At 41.6% G+C, this 16,403-nt stretch overlaps 4 pseudogenes; all 4 read right to left on the reverse strand.

Annotated features, from left to right (window-relative positions):
- Window positions 1–317: 317 nt before the first annotated feature.
- LOC134968053 (5S ribosomal RNA) lies at window positions 318–437 on the reverse strand (annotated as a pseudogene).
- Window positions 438–677: 240 nt separating this feature from the next.
- On the reverse strand, window positions 678–797 carry LOC134968150 (5S ribosomal RNA; annotated as a pseudogene).
- Window positions 798–10,534: 9,737 nt separating this feature from the next.
- Window positions 10,535–10,654, reverse strand: LOC134968055 (5S ribosomal RNA; annotated as a pseudogene).
- A 240-nt stretch (window positions 10,655–10,894) lies between these two features.
- On the reverse strand, window positions 10,895–11,014 carry LOC134968214 (5S ribosomal RNA; annotated as a pseudogene).
- Between the last annotated feature and the right edge of the window lie 5,389 nt (window positions 11,015–16,403).

The following is a 16,403-nucleotide window of genomic DNA, read 5'->3' on the forward strand; positions in this document are numbered from 1 at the left end:
CATTTTTATTAGGTAACACGTAAAATAAGAATTAAGGAGTATCTACCTTGAAAATTAAAAGCTTTGCGAAAATATGAAAAAAGATTATAAGTAATACGTGATATCCATATCACAATCTACCAGTTGCCGGAAATTATGGCTGTGGTAACAAAATTCATTAATCATTGCACATTGTGACTCATATATTGTATGACCATCATTTATTCAGCAGATATCCATTGTGGATTGTGGTAAATGCAGAGAGTTAAATCATAGGTCATATAGGAGTCCGGTACCCAATAGTATATGTATGGGTGACACTATATAGGGGAGTCAATTTATTGCAGTACCAGGGTGTTCAAAGGTGGTCTCCCATCCTAGTACTAGCCCGGCCTTTCACTGTTTAGCTTCCAAGGTCAGAAGAGATTGGGCATCTCCAGTGAGGTATGACCGCAATTGTTGTACTCACCCTATTGAGTCACCCAAGTGTGTGCAGCCAATTGGTTTAGTCACCTTGTGACATGGCAGCCACAGTGAAATATGAGCATGGGTGATGGCCTGTTTTGTGGAAAGAAGGTTTTTTTTAAAACCACGCAATATCCACAATTAGGACTTGCCTATCACCGTTGCAAATTAATTTTTTTGACAATTCAAGTGCCCAGTATTTTAGGTGCAGATGACACTATAGGGGAATCAATTTGTTGCGGTACCAGGGTGTTCAGAGGTGGTCACCCATCCTATTACTAGCCCGGCCTTTCACTGCTTAGCTTCCAAGGTCAGAAGAGATTGGGCATTTCCAGTGAGGTATGACCGCAAATATTGTACTCACCCTTTTGAGTCATCCAGGTTCATAAGTTTGTAACTGACAAAATTGAGATTTGTATATCTATATGGTACAATGGTCAAGAAACATAAAGTGAGATAATGTGCAGCCACCAGGCTTAGTTACCCTGTGACATATCAACCACAGACAATATTATACATATGAGTGAAGGCCTATTATGTGGGTAAAATTCCTGAACACCACACAATGTCCACAATTAGGACTTGCCTTTCACTCCTAGAAACGCCCAAAGGGCACCAGACCGGCCGTACCAAATTATACCGCGATATAAGTGCAGGATATAATTATGCTGCACATCCTAAATGTGGCAGTAGGTTTTCAAAATAATTTGTGATAGTACACCCCTATGCACTTAACCAGATAATGGCTATAATATGCCTTATGCCTGGGACCTATAATAAGTACTTGTGTGATTATAGGAAAGCAGGCTGGGACTAGATGCTTGTAGATAATTAGCACAATTTCTTAGTTTGTTTGAGACTAATGAGCTTTAGGTTAATAGTATTTGCTGAAGTTTACCATTGATATATTTGTGAGTTTCAAAAGGAGAAACACAGTCATTGGTATGTATAAAGTTAGTGGTAGCTTGCTATTGATGTTTATAGCAAGTATGGATGATCCCAGCTTTGTATGCCTTATTGCTGAAGGAGGAAAAATAATAATAAATTCCTTATGATGTTGCTAGTTGGAACAGTTTATCCAGTAATGCTCTTACCACAATATAATAATGACCAAGTGGCTGGAAGTAAAATATCACTGTTTCAGTTGCAATTGTGCATGGTTGTTTGCCATGCATATATAGCTCTATGGATGCTGGTTGCTCAAGGAAATTGGATTAAATGTGCTAACAAGCTTGCTAATTGAAGTGCAGTTCGCAAAATACAAAGTGCGAGGTATACGATACCAGCTCCGGTATTGCTGTCACTGCGAGACCCGCTTGTTGCTGTGCCCGTGCTTCAAGGGCTGCAGCGGCGTGTGGCCGGAGTCTCCTTGTTCAGAAGACGGAGCAGTGCGGCCGTTGCCTGGTGACCGTCCTAGGGATTCCGGCTAGTGCGGTCACGTGTGTGCATCACGTGATCGCAATACTTCCTCCTGACGTACGTTTCGCATTGTATGCTTGATCACGTCCTGTGATTAAACTCAGCTATCGCCTTAGCGTGACTAAACGCCCATCTCGGCGGAGAAACAGTCAAGATAAAGGTGGCTACATCTGTATATAAGGTTTTTGCTCTCTAGAAGCTGATGAAAAATCACTTTCCAATGCATCAGCCCAGGCAGGCACTGCCTTTGCTATCCAAGCTGAAGCCATGGCTGGCCTTATGACTGCTCCAGATAGGGAAAATATGGTTTTTAGAAAACCATCCACTCTCCTATCCGTGACATCATTTAAGGATGTTGAAGGCAAAGGCAATATAGATTTTCGCACTAATCGAATCACATGCGTATAAACTTTAGGAGCTACCTCACTTTTTAAACAGTCCCCTGCTGGAAAAGGATAATTGGAGTCCCATTTTTTGGGAATTCTATATTTTTGTTGGGTGTTGCCCAAGCCTCTTCCATGATTTCCGTCAGCTGGTCTGACCCTGGAAGCTCAGTCTTAACTGTCCTGGGATGTTTAAACACAGGTGCCTTGGTTTTTAACACAGGCTCTGCTGAATCTTCTAAGGATAGACTGACCTTCATTGCTCTTATTAATTCAGCTATATCCACTGAGCTGAGACCTTCTTCCTCCTCTTCGTATACCGAAGTAGAGTAAATAGAGTTTTCATCATCCGATAAATCATCATGTGTAGCCTGTGAAGGTGAAGATTTACTTACCATCAATTTATCAGCTTGTTTCATTTGAGAAGCTGCTGGGGGAAATGGTATACCGTAGGTAGGGAGCTGCATGTATGGATACCCCATTCCTGGTACAGAAACTGTAGAAATTATCCATTCAGCTATACTGGACAAGGTCTGTGCAAACATAGCCCAAGGTGGATCTATCTGATGGTGTACAGGGATCAGCCTTGTGTTCTGCTGAAAAGCAAAAAATTTGCACATAAACTATCCTGAACCAGATCCTGAGAGGATAATACAGTTTTGCAAGACAAACATGATATGAGTGTTGCTGTCGTCACCTTTGCCGCTCTTAGACATGATAAATAATCAGCACTTTCACAGTGTTCTAAACAATTTGTGACTGTAATCACTTTAATCTTCTAAAGTGATGTCAATCTGACCCCACCCATGCACCAGCATTGAGGATCAGAAGAAACAACTGACAAACATATATTAAAGTCAGCAATCACACTAGCAGTCAGTCACATGTTATATATTAGTCATATGAGTATATCATTAACTAAAAATACTTTTTTAAGTATGTAGGTAAACATTTACTGAATTCTGTATGAACAGATCAAACGTATTCAGACGCAACGCGAAGAAAACCACAGTAAATGTACACAGACTCATATGCAATAGGCAGTTAACTTAACTTAACTATTCTTGCTGACAAAGTAGATAGAAATTTAGTGCTGTATAGCCCGTACTCAGTAGAGTGGGATAAAGGGCTTCCAGTAATCGATCAATACGTTAGCGAATGCTGAGTGGATCCAGATGCTACTAGTGTACACTGCCGCTCCAGGAACCTATAGTGAACACAGATGCTCAGTGAAAATAGACACACCAGTCACACAGCCACCTATGCTGCGACCGAGTCTCCTCACGGTAACGGTCAGTGAACACAGATGCAGTGATCACACAGTCGCCTATGTTGCGAACGAATCTCTTGTGGTAGCGCTCAGTGAACACCGACGCAGTGGCCTATGCTACGACCGAGTCCCCTCTGTTAGCATCTGAAACGGAAGCGAGGAAACAGTTCATGGTGGGTAACTCAGCGGAAACTGGTCATGAACCGGGAGAGGGGTGACCAGGAGAGCGTCTGACTCCCCACTGCTGACATCAACCCTTCGGATCGTGGCCTCATGCTATTCCTGGTGCCTATGATCCCTAAGGCCTAGCGCTGGAGCACCCGTGGTGGCGGCGCGTCAGCTACTGTTTGGCAGTCTCCTCCCAAAACAGTGTGGCTGTGTCCGTATTCCATGCATGCTACGCGGAACGGATGCCTTACCTTCTCCCCATGCTCCAGCCACAGCCTGGTATCGTCTGATGGACCTGCTAGTATATCTGACACAGATGCCCGCTGAAACAGCACTGTATTCATAGGTAAGCATTGTTGCGACCCGGCGGAGAGTTGTTGGAGCGACTCTTTCCAATATGCGTATAAGACGCTGTTTAGAAAGAGCACTCAAAAAATTAGTAAGACTATAAAATAGATAAGAAAGCTTGGGGATGCTAAATAACAGCAGCCCTCTGACCATGGTCCAGCTCTTGCCGCACCAAACAAAAAACTTATTTGCCTGAGCCAGTGGGCGGGATATATGGACAGGCCCGTTGCATCCTGGGGGGCCGGAAAGCTTTTGATCGCTTGGTGCCAATCTGCTGTCGCTCCATCATTTCCCATTGTTATCCTGTGGATAACCTGTGGACCCTGCCGGAGAAAGAAGAAAAAAAAGCACTAAAGGAACTAAAGGAAGATAACACTATAATTTTCAAACCAGCCGACAAGATGGAGGCCTTGTCATAATTGACAAAGAAAATTATGAAAAAGAAATAAACAACTTACTTTCAGATACAGAAGCATATGCACTATTACAAAATGACCCAACAGCAGCTTATAAAAGAACTTGAAGAACTTCTCCAAGAAGGTATATAATTAAACATTTTTTTTTTTTTTTTTTACTTCAATAATTTTTATTAAAGAATATTTCTTTTTCGGGGATACAGAAAAGAAAAAGGGAGAATCAAAAGGGACCAAAAGAAAACAAGACAAGACAGGATTTCAAAAAACACAATCACAGTTAAACAGTGGGTACAAAGTACCAAGCTAATAGACGATGGTGAGAATCAGCATTGTGGATCACAGTTCACAAACATACATCAAAGCATATAAGTCAACTAATACAATAATATGAGGGACCTAGTAGCAGTTAGTCCTCAGTAGCGGAGTCTGGCTTGTTCTCACAAACACTGAATTGACCAGGGTCAGATTGGGATTAATTGTGGAAATACCGACCTCCATCTCCTTCTGTAACAAATTTGCACCAGGATGACCAAAGCACCAGCGGAGAGGAGGCTGAGCATATACATGGCATATATTCTGTTTCCATGGTATAATGGAAATTAATCTTATGAATGACCTTCAATAAACTAGGAGGGGTGGGTTGTTCCATACTTGCGCCAAAGCGGCTCGAGCAGCAATAAGAATATGGCCAAGAACATACTAATTATGCATCAAAATATTATCAGGGAAAACATGTAGTAAAGCGACAGAAGGAGATGGGGAAAGTGATAAATCAAGGACTGTGTTAATTAAATCGAAAACCTCTGACCAGAATTGAATTGACCAAGAATAGAACATGACCAAAATATATGAAATATATTACCTAACGCACCGCACTGGCGCCACCAAAATTTAGAGCACGAAGGCCAAAATGTGTGCAGCCTATCTGGTGTTAGGTACAGTCTGTTGAGCAACTTTATATGCATCTCAGTATGGTTCAAACACCAAGACATCTTATACGAAGAAAGGAAGATTTTATTTCATTGAGCCTCAGTCAATGAAATACTTAAGTCATCCTCCCACTTCGTCTGGGCATTAGACTTGGAGACAGGGATTAAGTCAATGATAATATTATACCAAAACGAAATGTCTCCCCGCGATTTGATGTGTGCCAAACGTGCAAAAACTTTGGATGCCAGGTGGTTTGCAGGACTAGAATGTTTTGGTAAACTCTTCCACCAATGAAGGATTTGAAAATAATACAGTAATTCCGAATTGGGGAGTGAGACTCTTCGCTGTAAATCAGCAAAGGGTACTAAAATGGGCCCATTCAGTAAATCCCTAAAATGTGTCACACCACAGGAAACCCACTTCGACAGATTCAAATTAGGTATTAATTTAGTTAGTGATCTCAGGGAGATATGTGGAAGGTAGGACAGAGAGAAGGACAATTTTGCAGCCAAATTATCCCATACCAATAGGGAAGCATGAGTAGAGGGCAATAGTATACCTGGGGTCGGACGGATACATTTAGGAATGTTCAAAGTATCCTCTAAAGGGTAAGATGGACAGCCCACTCTCTCCAAGCCAACCCACCCCACTTCTGAATTTATATCCGGAGAGACTTTGAGCTGCGCTAAAAGACATGCTTCGTGATATGACACTAGATCAGGGAGGTTAAGCCCACTGTTAGCTCTAGATAGTATCATCTTAGACTTTGCCAATTTAGGAGGACCCACCGGCCAAATATATTTAGACAAAATAAGGTTACAGTTGTCCAAGTACTTCTTAGGGAAAATATAAGGGATTGTACAAAACAGATACATCAATTTAGGAAGGAGGGCCATCTTAAATGCTGCCATATGACCTAACCATGACATATCATAAGCGAGCCAAAATTTAGAAAGAAACAAAAGGGATTGAACAGGAGGGGGAAGATTCACCACGAAAACTTTGGAGGTGTCAGCAGGAATATTAATGCATAGGTAACGAATGGACTCGTCTTGCCAATTATATTGATACCGGGAATGTAGGAAGGGGAGAGAGCCAGAAAGGTGTATAGGAAGGGCATCAGTCTTTGTTGTATTTAATTTATAAAAGGAAGCATTACTACAATCATCAAAACTCGAATGGAGATGATGAAGATGATACAGGATCCGAAACAAATAACAGGATGTTATCCGCAAATAGACATAATTTATGTCGAGAAGAACCCGCAACTACCCCCGGAAAATTATCATTAGAGCGAAACCTAATCGCAAGAGGTTCTATAGATAGAACGAAAATCAGAGGAAAAAGAGGACATCCCTGTCTTGTACCACTGAAAATTGAAAATACATCGGAGAGGAAATCATTGCTGAACACCCGAGCCAAGAGAGCACTGTACAATGCAAAAATGGATGCTAATATCTAATCACAGAATCTAAATTTAAGAAGAACTTCCCACATATACTTCCAATTTAGGCGATCAAATGCCTTCTCTGCATCAAGCGACAGCAAAAGAAGGCCTCAATCTTCTGAAACAATATCAATCAACTTATATACCCTACGGGTATTATCAGATGCTTGTCGGCAAGGTACAAACCCAGCTTGGTCTGGGTGGATCAGCAATGGTAGGAAAAAGTTGATGCGAGTGGCAACCAGTTTCGTATAAAGCTTAATATCACCATTTGGTATAGCTATAGGTCAATAGTTTTGGCAATAAGCTGGGTCTTTCTCCGGTTTAGGTAACGTCACTAGCTGAGCTTCCAACATCTCTTTGGGGAGTGCACCAAGAACAGTAATTCCATTAAAAAGCCCAGTCAAATGAGGCATCAAAAGCTCCGTAAAGAGATGTAGAAATCATTAATAAAACCATCAGGTCCCGGGGCTTTGCCCTGGGTAAGGACCATATGGCTTACCCAGCTTCAAGAACAGACCAAGGAGCATTTAACATCTCTAACTGTGCAGCCGTAAGAGACGGCAACTCAATTGTATCTAACAAAGAGGATATAGAGGCTGAGGAAGGTTGGATGACAGTAGGGTCTTGAGAAAGATTATAAAGTTGGGCATAATACTCAGCAAATCTATTAGAAATATCCCTCGGATTCAATAGTTTAGTTTTGGAGGAAGAAAAAAGAAGCTTAGTTCTGTTTTCTAGCATGTTGCAGTCGTAACTTCCGAGCTAAAAGCTTACCCAACCTGTTACCAAATAAGTAAAATTTCTGATGAAGTCTATTTATTTATTTATTTATTTATTAACAGTTTCTTATATAGCGCAGCAAATTCCGTTGTGCTTTACAATTTCAAATAGCAATAACAAACTGGGTGATAACAAACAGTCATAGAGGTAGGAAGGCCCTGCTCACAAGCTTACAATCTATAGGGAAATTCAATGCCGTTTGAGTCTGGGCCATCAGCATTTTTTTTAATTGACTACGAATTTCTGATAATTCTTTGCGGAGAACTTTAGGTGGTGAGTTTTTGTTCTTATCCTCAAGGACCTTAAGTTTAGTTTCTAAATCTATCTGGCATTGTGAACGTAACCTCTTAAGGACCGCGCCTGCTTGAATAGCAAAACCATGAGTAACTGCCTTAAACACGCACCAATGATTGAAGGTGGACGTATTTCAAGGTATATTCGTGTCCTTATAGGAAGTGATGCTATCAGAAATAATTTTCTTAGTCAGTGAATCCGAAAGACGATGAGGAGATAAATGCCAAGTTCTAGGAGGTATATTACGGTGATCTAACTTCCAACATCAAAGTATGGGGGCATGATCCGACCAAGTAATAGGCAGGATGTCTATCGATTTAGTGTGCTGCAGGGTCCACTTATCACTAAAGAGCAAATCAATTCTAGAATAGGTATTGTGAACTGAAGAATAATAGGTATAATCCTGCCAAGATGGGTTTTAGATTCCCAACATATCATATAAATCGAATTCAGTTAGTAAACTGCAAAATGCAGTGGAGGGGCCAAATGTCCCTGCAGCCTTTGTTGATTTAAGGGATTTATCCAATTTAGGATTCAGAACTAAGTTAAAGTCCCCCATTACAACTAATAAGCCTTTAGAGGATGTCCTGATTAAGAAAAAAAGTTTGCGAAGAAAGGATATTTGGTTAGAGTTCGGGCATATACAGAAACTAAAGTGACTAATTTATCATGTAACAAATCAGTTAAAATGAGATAACGGCATTTTTGTCAGCAATTTGCGAATGAAGAACAAAAGACACATGACTACAAAAAAGGAGTGCCACCCCATTATGCTTAAAAGGGCCATTAGCGAAGAAACCAAGGGGATATTTGTGATCCTTGAGCGGGTGGGGGGATTAATGGAAGAGAAGTGGGTTTCCTGTAGTGCCACAACATCTGCCCCTTGCTTATTAAAAAAAGAGAGAGCCAGTCTGGGCTTGTTGGGGGAATTTAATCCCTTAACATTTAACATAAGAACCCTAGGCATAGTGTGTCAAAAGAAAAGAATGCACATTGTCAGCGATACATTCAATAACAAGGATTGCCCACAGTAAATTACTTACATTATAAGTACAATTTGAAATCTGAAAAGAAAAAAAAGGAAACAAAAAAAAGAGGAAAACAAGGGAGGGAGATAGAAGAGAAAAACAAGGGAGAAAAAAGCCTAACAGCCCAGTATATCGGGCCTGCATAACTACTGCAGAAGTAGGAACTAATATGCAGTAGTATAAAAAAAAGGGGTATTGTGGCCTAATGCCGCCACCCCTGTAAACCGAGCATGATACAAGAATAAACAGAGTCTACCAAATCGCATAGACCTAACACAAAGTAGGGCAGAGTACAAATGTAACTCTAGCTGATGCCACAGCCAGTAGAAAGAGTACTTTTGCTGTCAACCATTTAAGATCCACCATGTTAAGTGGTTCAAATGGGGCAACTTGAAGGGCTTTCATGACTAAACCTAAGTCCCACGGTGCTGTAGGCGAAACAAAGGGAGGTTGAATGCGCAGCATTCCCTGGAAAATAGTACGCACATCCTGCAAATTGGCAATTTTCTTTTGGAACCATACAGTCAATGCCGATACCTGCACTCTCAAGGAAGCCACCTTCAAACCTTTATCCATTTCTGCCAGAAGGAATGCTAGGACCCTGGAAACTCTATAAGATTTCAGGTCCATACCTCCTTCACTGCACCAATGAATATAGGCCTGCCATATTCGGTGATAAATACGAGCTGAGGAAGGTTTCCTTTCTCTGAGCTTTGTTTGAATTACCTGTTTAGAGGATCCTCTTGACTTTAGGATAGAGGTTTCATAAACCACGCCAACAAAGACAGTCAATCCAGATGTCTGTGATAACAGGGACCCTGCATCAGTAGATCTGGACGTTGAAGGAGTATAAATGGAGCATCCATCGACATTCTCTGCAGATCTGTGTACCAATGCCTTCTGGGCCAAGCCGGAGCTATTAGAATCACGGCACCCTTTGCTTGCTTTATTTTCCTCACCACCCTGAGTAACAGGGTGATCGGAGAAAACAGATAAGCCAGATGAAAGTCCCATCTCACCGACAAGGCGTCCACAAAGATCACTCCGGGATCCTTTGTTCTTGACCCGTATGTGGGCACTTTGTTGTTCAGATGGGATGCCATGAGATCTATCTCTGGCAACCCCCATTTGTCTACTAGAGTCTGAAAGACCTCCGGTTGTACAGCCCATTCGCTTGCTTGAATGGTGTTTCAGAAAAAACCAAAACAAAGAAGTGTTGGTAAGTAGACTCTTTTTTGGGAGCACTCTAATTCAGAGGATGGCAATGTAATTTGTTACTGATAAAACCATTTTTATTAGGTAACACGTAAAATAAGAATTAAGGAGTATCTACCTTGAAAATTAAAAGCTTTGCGAAAATATGAAAAAAGATTATAAGTAATACGTGATATCCATATCACAATCTACCAGTTGCCGGAAATTATGGCTGTGGTAACAAAATTCATTAATCATTGCACATTGTGACTCATATATTGTATGACCATCATTTATTCAGCAGATATCCATTGTGGATTGTGGTAAATGCAGAGAGTTAAATCATAGGTCATATAGGAGTCCGGTACCCAATAGTATATGTATGGGTGACACTATATAGGGGAGTCAATTTATTGCAGTACCAGGGTGTTCAAAGGTGGTCTCCCATCCTAGTACTAGCCCGGCCTTTCACTGTTTAGCTTCCAAGGTCAGAAGAGATTGGGCATCTCCAGTGAGGTATGACCGCAATTGTTGTACTCACCCTATTGAGTCACCCAAGTGTGTGCAGCCAATTGGTTTAGTCACCTTGTGACATGGCAGCCACAGTGAAATATGAGCATGGGTGATGGCCTGTTTTGTGGAAAGAAGGTTTTTTTTAAAACCACGCAATATCCACAATTAGGACTTGCCTATCACCGCTGCAAATTAATTTTTTTGACAATTCAAGTGCCCAGTATTTTAGGTGCAGATGACACTATAGGGGAATCAATTTGTTGCGGTACCAGGGTGTTCAGAGGTGGTCGCCCATCCTATTACTAGCCCGGCCTTTCACTGCTTAGCTTCCAAGGTCAGAAGAGATTGGGCATTTCCAGTGAGGTATGACCGCAAATATTGTACTCACCCTTTTGAGTCATCCAGGTTCATAAGTTTGTAACTGACAAAATTGAGATTTGTATATCTATATGGTACAATGGTCAAGAAACATAAAGTGAGATAATGTGCAGCCACCAGGCTTAGTTACCCTGTGACATATCAACCACAGACAATATTATACATATGAGTGAAGGCCTATTATGTGGGTAAAATTCCTGAACACCACACAATGTCCACAATTAGGACTTGCCTTTCACTCCTAGAAACGCCCAAAGGGCACCAGACCGGCCGTACCAAATTATACCGCGATATAAGTGCAGGATATAATTATGCTGCACATCCTAAATGTGGCAGTAGGTTTTCAAAATAATTTGTGATAGTACACCCCTATGCACTTAACCAGATAATGGCTATAATATGCCTTATGCCTGGGACCTATAATAAGTACTTGTGTGATTATAGGAAAGCAGGCTGGGACTAGATGCTTGTAGATAATTAGCACAATTTCTTAGTTTGTTTGAGACTAATGAGCTTTAGGTTAATAGTATTTGCTGAAGTTTACCATTGATATATTTGTGAGTTTCAAAAGGAGAAACACAGTCATTGGTATGTATAAAGTTAGTGGTAGCTTGCTATTGATGTTTATAGCAAGTATGGATGATCCCAGCTTTGTATGCCTTATTGCTGAAGGAGGAAAAATAATAATAAATTCCTTATGATGTTGCTAGTTGGAACAGTTTATCCAGTAATGCTCTTACCACAATATAATAATGACCAAGTGGCTGGAAGTAAAATATCACTGTTTCAGTTGCAATTGTGCATGGTTGTTTGCCATGCATATATAGCTCTATGGATGCTGGTTGCTCAAGGAAATTGGATTAAATGTGCTAACAAGCTTGCTAATTGAAGTGCAGTTCGCAAAATACAAAGTGCGAGGTATACGATACCAGCTCCGGTATTGCTGTCACTGCGAGACCCGCTTGTTGCTGTGCCCGTGCTTCAAGGGCTGCAGCGGCGTGTGGCCGGAGTCTCCTTGTTCAGAAGACGGAGCAGTGCGGCCGTTGCCTGGTGACCGTCCTAGGGATTCCGGCTAGTGCGGTCACGTGTGTGCATCACGTGATCGCAATACTTCCTCCTGACGTACGTTTCGCATTGTATGCTTGATCACGTCCTGTGATTAAACTCAGCTATCGCCTTAGCGTGACTAAACGCCCATCTCGGCGGAGAAACAGTCAAGATAAAGGTGGCTACATCTGTATATAAGGTTTTTGCTCTCTAGAAGCTGATGAAAAATCACTTTCCAATGCATCAGCCCAGGCAGGCACTGCCTTTGCTATCCAAGCTGAAGCCATGGCTGGCCTTATGACTGCTCCAGATAGGGAAAATATGGTTTTTAGAAAACCATCCACTCTCCTATCCGTGACATCATTTAAGGATGTTGAAGGCAAAGGCAATATAGATTTTCGCACTAATCGAATCACATGCGTATAAACTTTAGGAGCTACCTCACTTTTTAAACAGTCCCCTGCTGGAAAAGGATAATTGGAGTCCCATTTTTTGGGAATTCTATATTTTTGTTGGGTGTTGCCCAAGCCTCTTCCATGATTTCCGGCAGCTGGTCTGACCCTGGAAACTCAGTCTTAACTGTCCTGGGATGTTTAAACACAGGTGCCTTGGTTTTTAACACAGGCTCTGCTGAATCTTCTAAGGATAGACTGACCTTCATTGCTCTTATTAATTCAGCTATATCCACTGAGCTGAGACCTTCTTCCTCCTCTTCGTATACCGAAGTAGAGTAAATAGAGTTTTCATCATCCGATAAATCATCATGTGTAGCCTGTGAAGGTGAAGATTTACTTACCATCAATTTATCAGCTTGTTTCATTTGAGAAGCTGCTGGGGGAAATGGTATACCGTAGGTAGGGAGCTGCATGTATGGATACCCCATTCCTGGTACAGAAACTGTAGAAATTATCCATTCAGCTATACTGGACAAGGTCTGTGCAAACATAGCCCAAGGTGGATCTATCTGATGGTGTACAGGGATCAGCCTTGTGTTCTGCTGAAAAGCAAAAAATTTGCACATAAACTATCCTGAACCAGATCCTGAGAGGATAATACAGTTTTGCAAGACAAACATGATATGAGTGTTGCTGTCGTCACCTTTGCCGCTCTTAGACATGATAAATAATCAGCACTTTCACAGTGTTCTAAACAATTTGTGACTGTAATCACTTTAATCTTCTAAAGTGATGTCAATCTGACCCCACCCATGCACCAGCATTGAGGATCAGAAGAAACAACTGACAAACATATATTAAAGTCAGCAATCACACTAGCAGTCAGTCACATGTTATATATTAGTCATATGAGTATATCATTAACTAAAAATACTTTTTTAAGTATGTAGGTAAACATTTACTGAATTCTGTATGAACAGATCAAACGTATTCAGACGCAACGCGAAGAAAACCACAGTAAATGTACACAGACTCATATGCAATAGGCACTTAACTTAACTTAACTATTCTTGCTGACAAAGTAGATAGAAATTTAGTGCTGTATAGCCCGTACTCAGTAGAGTGGGATAAAGGGCTTCCAGTAATCGATCAATACGTTAGCGAATGCTGAGTGGATCCAGATGCTACTAGTGTACACTGCCGCTCCAGGAACCTATAGTGAACACAGATGCTCAGTGAAAATAGACACACCAGTTACACAGCCACCTATGCTGCGACCGAGTCTCCTCACGGTAACGGTCAGTGAACACAGATGCAGTGATCACACAGTCGCCTATGTTGCGAACGAATCTCTTGTGGTAGCGCTCAGTGAACACCGACGCAGTGGCCTATGCTACGACCGAGTCCCCTCTGTTAGCATCTGAAACGGAAGCGAGGAAACAGTTCATGGTGGGTAACTCAGCGGAAACTGGTCATGAACCGGGAGAGGGGTGACCAGGAGAGCGTCTGACTCCCCACTGCTGACATCAACCCTTCGGATCGTGGCCTCATGCTATTCCTGGTGCCTATGATCCCTAAGGCCTAGCGCTGGAGCACCCGTGGTGGCGGCGCGTCAGCTACTGTTTGGCAGTCTCCTCCCAAAACAGTGTGGCTGTGTCCGTATTCCATGCATGCTACGCGGAACGGATGCCTTACCTTCTCCCCATGCTCCAGCCACAGCCTGGTATCGTCTGATGGACCTGCTAGTATATCTGACACAGATGCCCGCTGAAACAGCACTGTATTCATAGGTAAGCATTGTTGCGACCCGGCGGAGAGTTGTTGGAGCGACTCTTTCCAATATGCGTATAAGACGCTGTTTAGAAAGAGCACTCAAAAAATTAGTAAGACTATAAAATAGATAAGAAAGCTTGGGGATGCTAAATAACAGCAGCCCTCTGACCATGGTCCAGCTCTTGCCGCACCAAACAAAAAACTTATTTGCCTGAGCCAGTGGGCGGGATATATGGACAGGCCCGTTGCATCCTGGGGGGCCGGAAAGCTTTTGATCGCTTGGTGCCAATCTGCTGTCGCTCCATCATTTCCCATTGTTATCCTGTGGATAACCTGTGGACCCTGCCGGAGAAAGAAGAAAAAAAAGCACTAAAGGAACTAAAGGAAGATAACACTATAATTTTCAAACCAGCCGACAAGATGGAGGCCTTGTCATAATTGACAAAGAAAATTATGAAAAAGAAATAAACAACTTACTTTCAGATACAGAAGCATATGCACTATTACAAAATGACCCAACAGCAGCTTATAAAAGAACTTGAAGAACTTCTCCAAGAAGGTATATAATTAAACATTTTTTTTTTTTTTTTTTACTTCAATAATTTTTATTAAAGAATATTTCTTTTTCGGGGATACAGAAAAGAAAAAGGGAGAATCAAAAGGGACCAAAAGAAAACAAGACAAGACAGGATTTCAAAAAACACAATCACAGTTAAACAGTGGGTACAAAGTACCAAGCTAATAGACGATGGTGAGAATAAGCATTGTGGATCACAGTTCACAAACATACATCAAAGCATATAAGTCAACTAATACAATAATATGAGGGACCTAGTAGCAGTTAGTCCTCAGTAGCGGAGTCTGGCTTGTTCTCACAAACACTGAATTGACCGGGGTCAGATTGGGATTAATTGTGGAAATACCGACCTCCATCTCCTTCTGTAACAAATTTGCACCAGGATGACCAAAGCACCAGCGGAGAGGAGGCTGAGCATATACATGGCATATATTCTGTTTCCATGGTATAATGGAAATTAATCTTATGAATGACCTTCAATAAACTAGGAGGGGTGGGTTGTTCCATACTTGCGCCAAAGCGGCTCGAGCAGCAATAAGAATATGGCCAAGAACATACTAATTATGCATCAAAATATTATCAGGGAAAACATGTAGTAAAGCGACAGAAGGAGATGGGGAAAGTGATAAATCAAGGACTGTGTTAATTAAATCGAAAACCTCTGACCAGAATTGAATTGACCAAGAATAGAACATGACCAAAATATATGAAATATATTACCTAACGCACCGCACTGGCGCCACCAAAATTTAGAGCACGAAGGCCAAAATGTGTGCAGCCTATCTGGTGTTAGGTACAGTCTGTTGAGCAACTTTATATGCATCTCAGTATGGTTCAAACACCAAGACATCTTATACGAAGAAAGGAAGATTTTATTTCATTGAGCCTCAGTCAATGAAATACTTAAGTCATCCTCCCACTTCGTCTGGGCATTAGACTTGGAGACAGGGATTAAGTCAATGATAATATTATACCAAAACGAAATGTCTCCCCGCGATTTGATGTGTGCCAAACGTGCAAAAACTTTGGATGCCAGGTGGTTTGCAGGACTAGAATGTTTTGGTAAACTCTTCCACCAATGAAGGATTTGAAAATAATACAGTAATTCCGAATTGGGGAGTGAGACTCTTCGCTGTAAATCAGCAAAGGGTACTAAAATGGGCCCATTCAGTAAATCCCTAAAATGTGTCACACCACAGGAAACCCACTTCGACAGATTCAAATTAGGTATTAATTTAGTTAGTGATCTCAGGGAGATATGTGGAAGGTAGGACAGAGAGAAGGACAATTTTGCAGCCAAATTATCCCATACCAATAGGGAAGCATGAGTAGAGGGCAATAGTATACCTGGGGTCGGACGGATACATTTAGGAATGTTCAAAGTATCCTCTAAAGGGTAAGATGGACAGCCCACTCTCTCCAAGCCAACCCACCCCACTTCTGAATTTATATCCGGAGAGACTTTGAGCTGCGCTAAAAGACATGCTTCGTGATATGACACTAGATCAGGGAGGTTAAGCCCACTGTTAGCTCTAGATAGTATCATCTTAGACTTTGCCAATTTAGGAGGACCCACCGGCCAAATATATTTAGACA

This window comes from Pseudophryne corroboree, chromosome 10, assembly GCF_028390025.1.
Source record: "Pseudophryne corroboree isolate aPseCor3 chromosome 10, aPseCor3.hap2, whole genome shotgun sequence".
NCBI lineage: Eukaryota > Metazoa > Chordata > Amphibia > Anura > Myobatrachidae > Pseudophryne > Pseudophryne corroboree.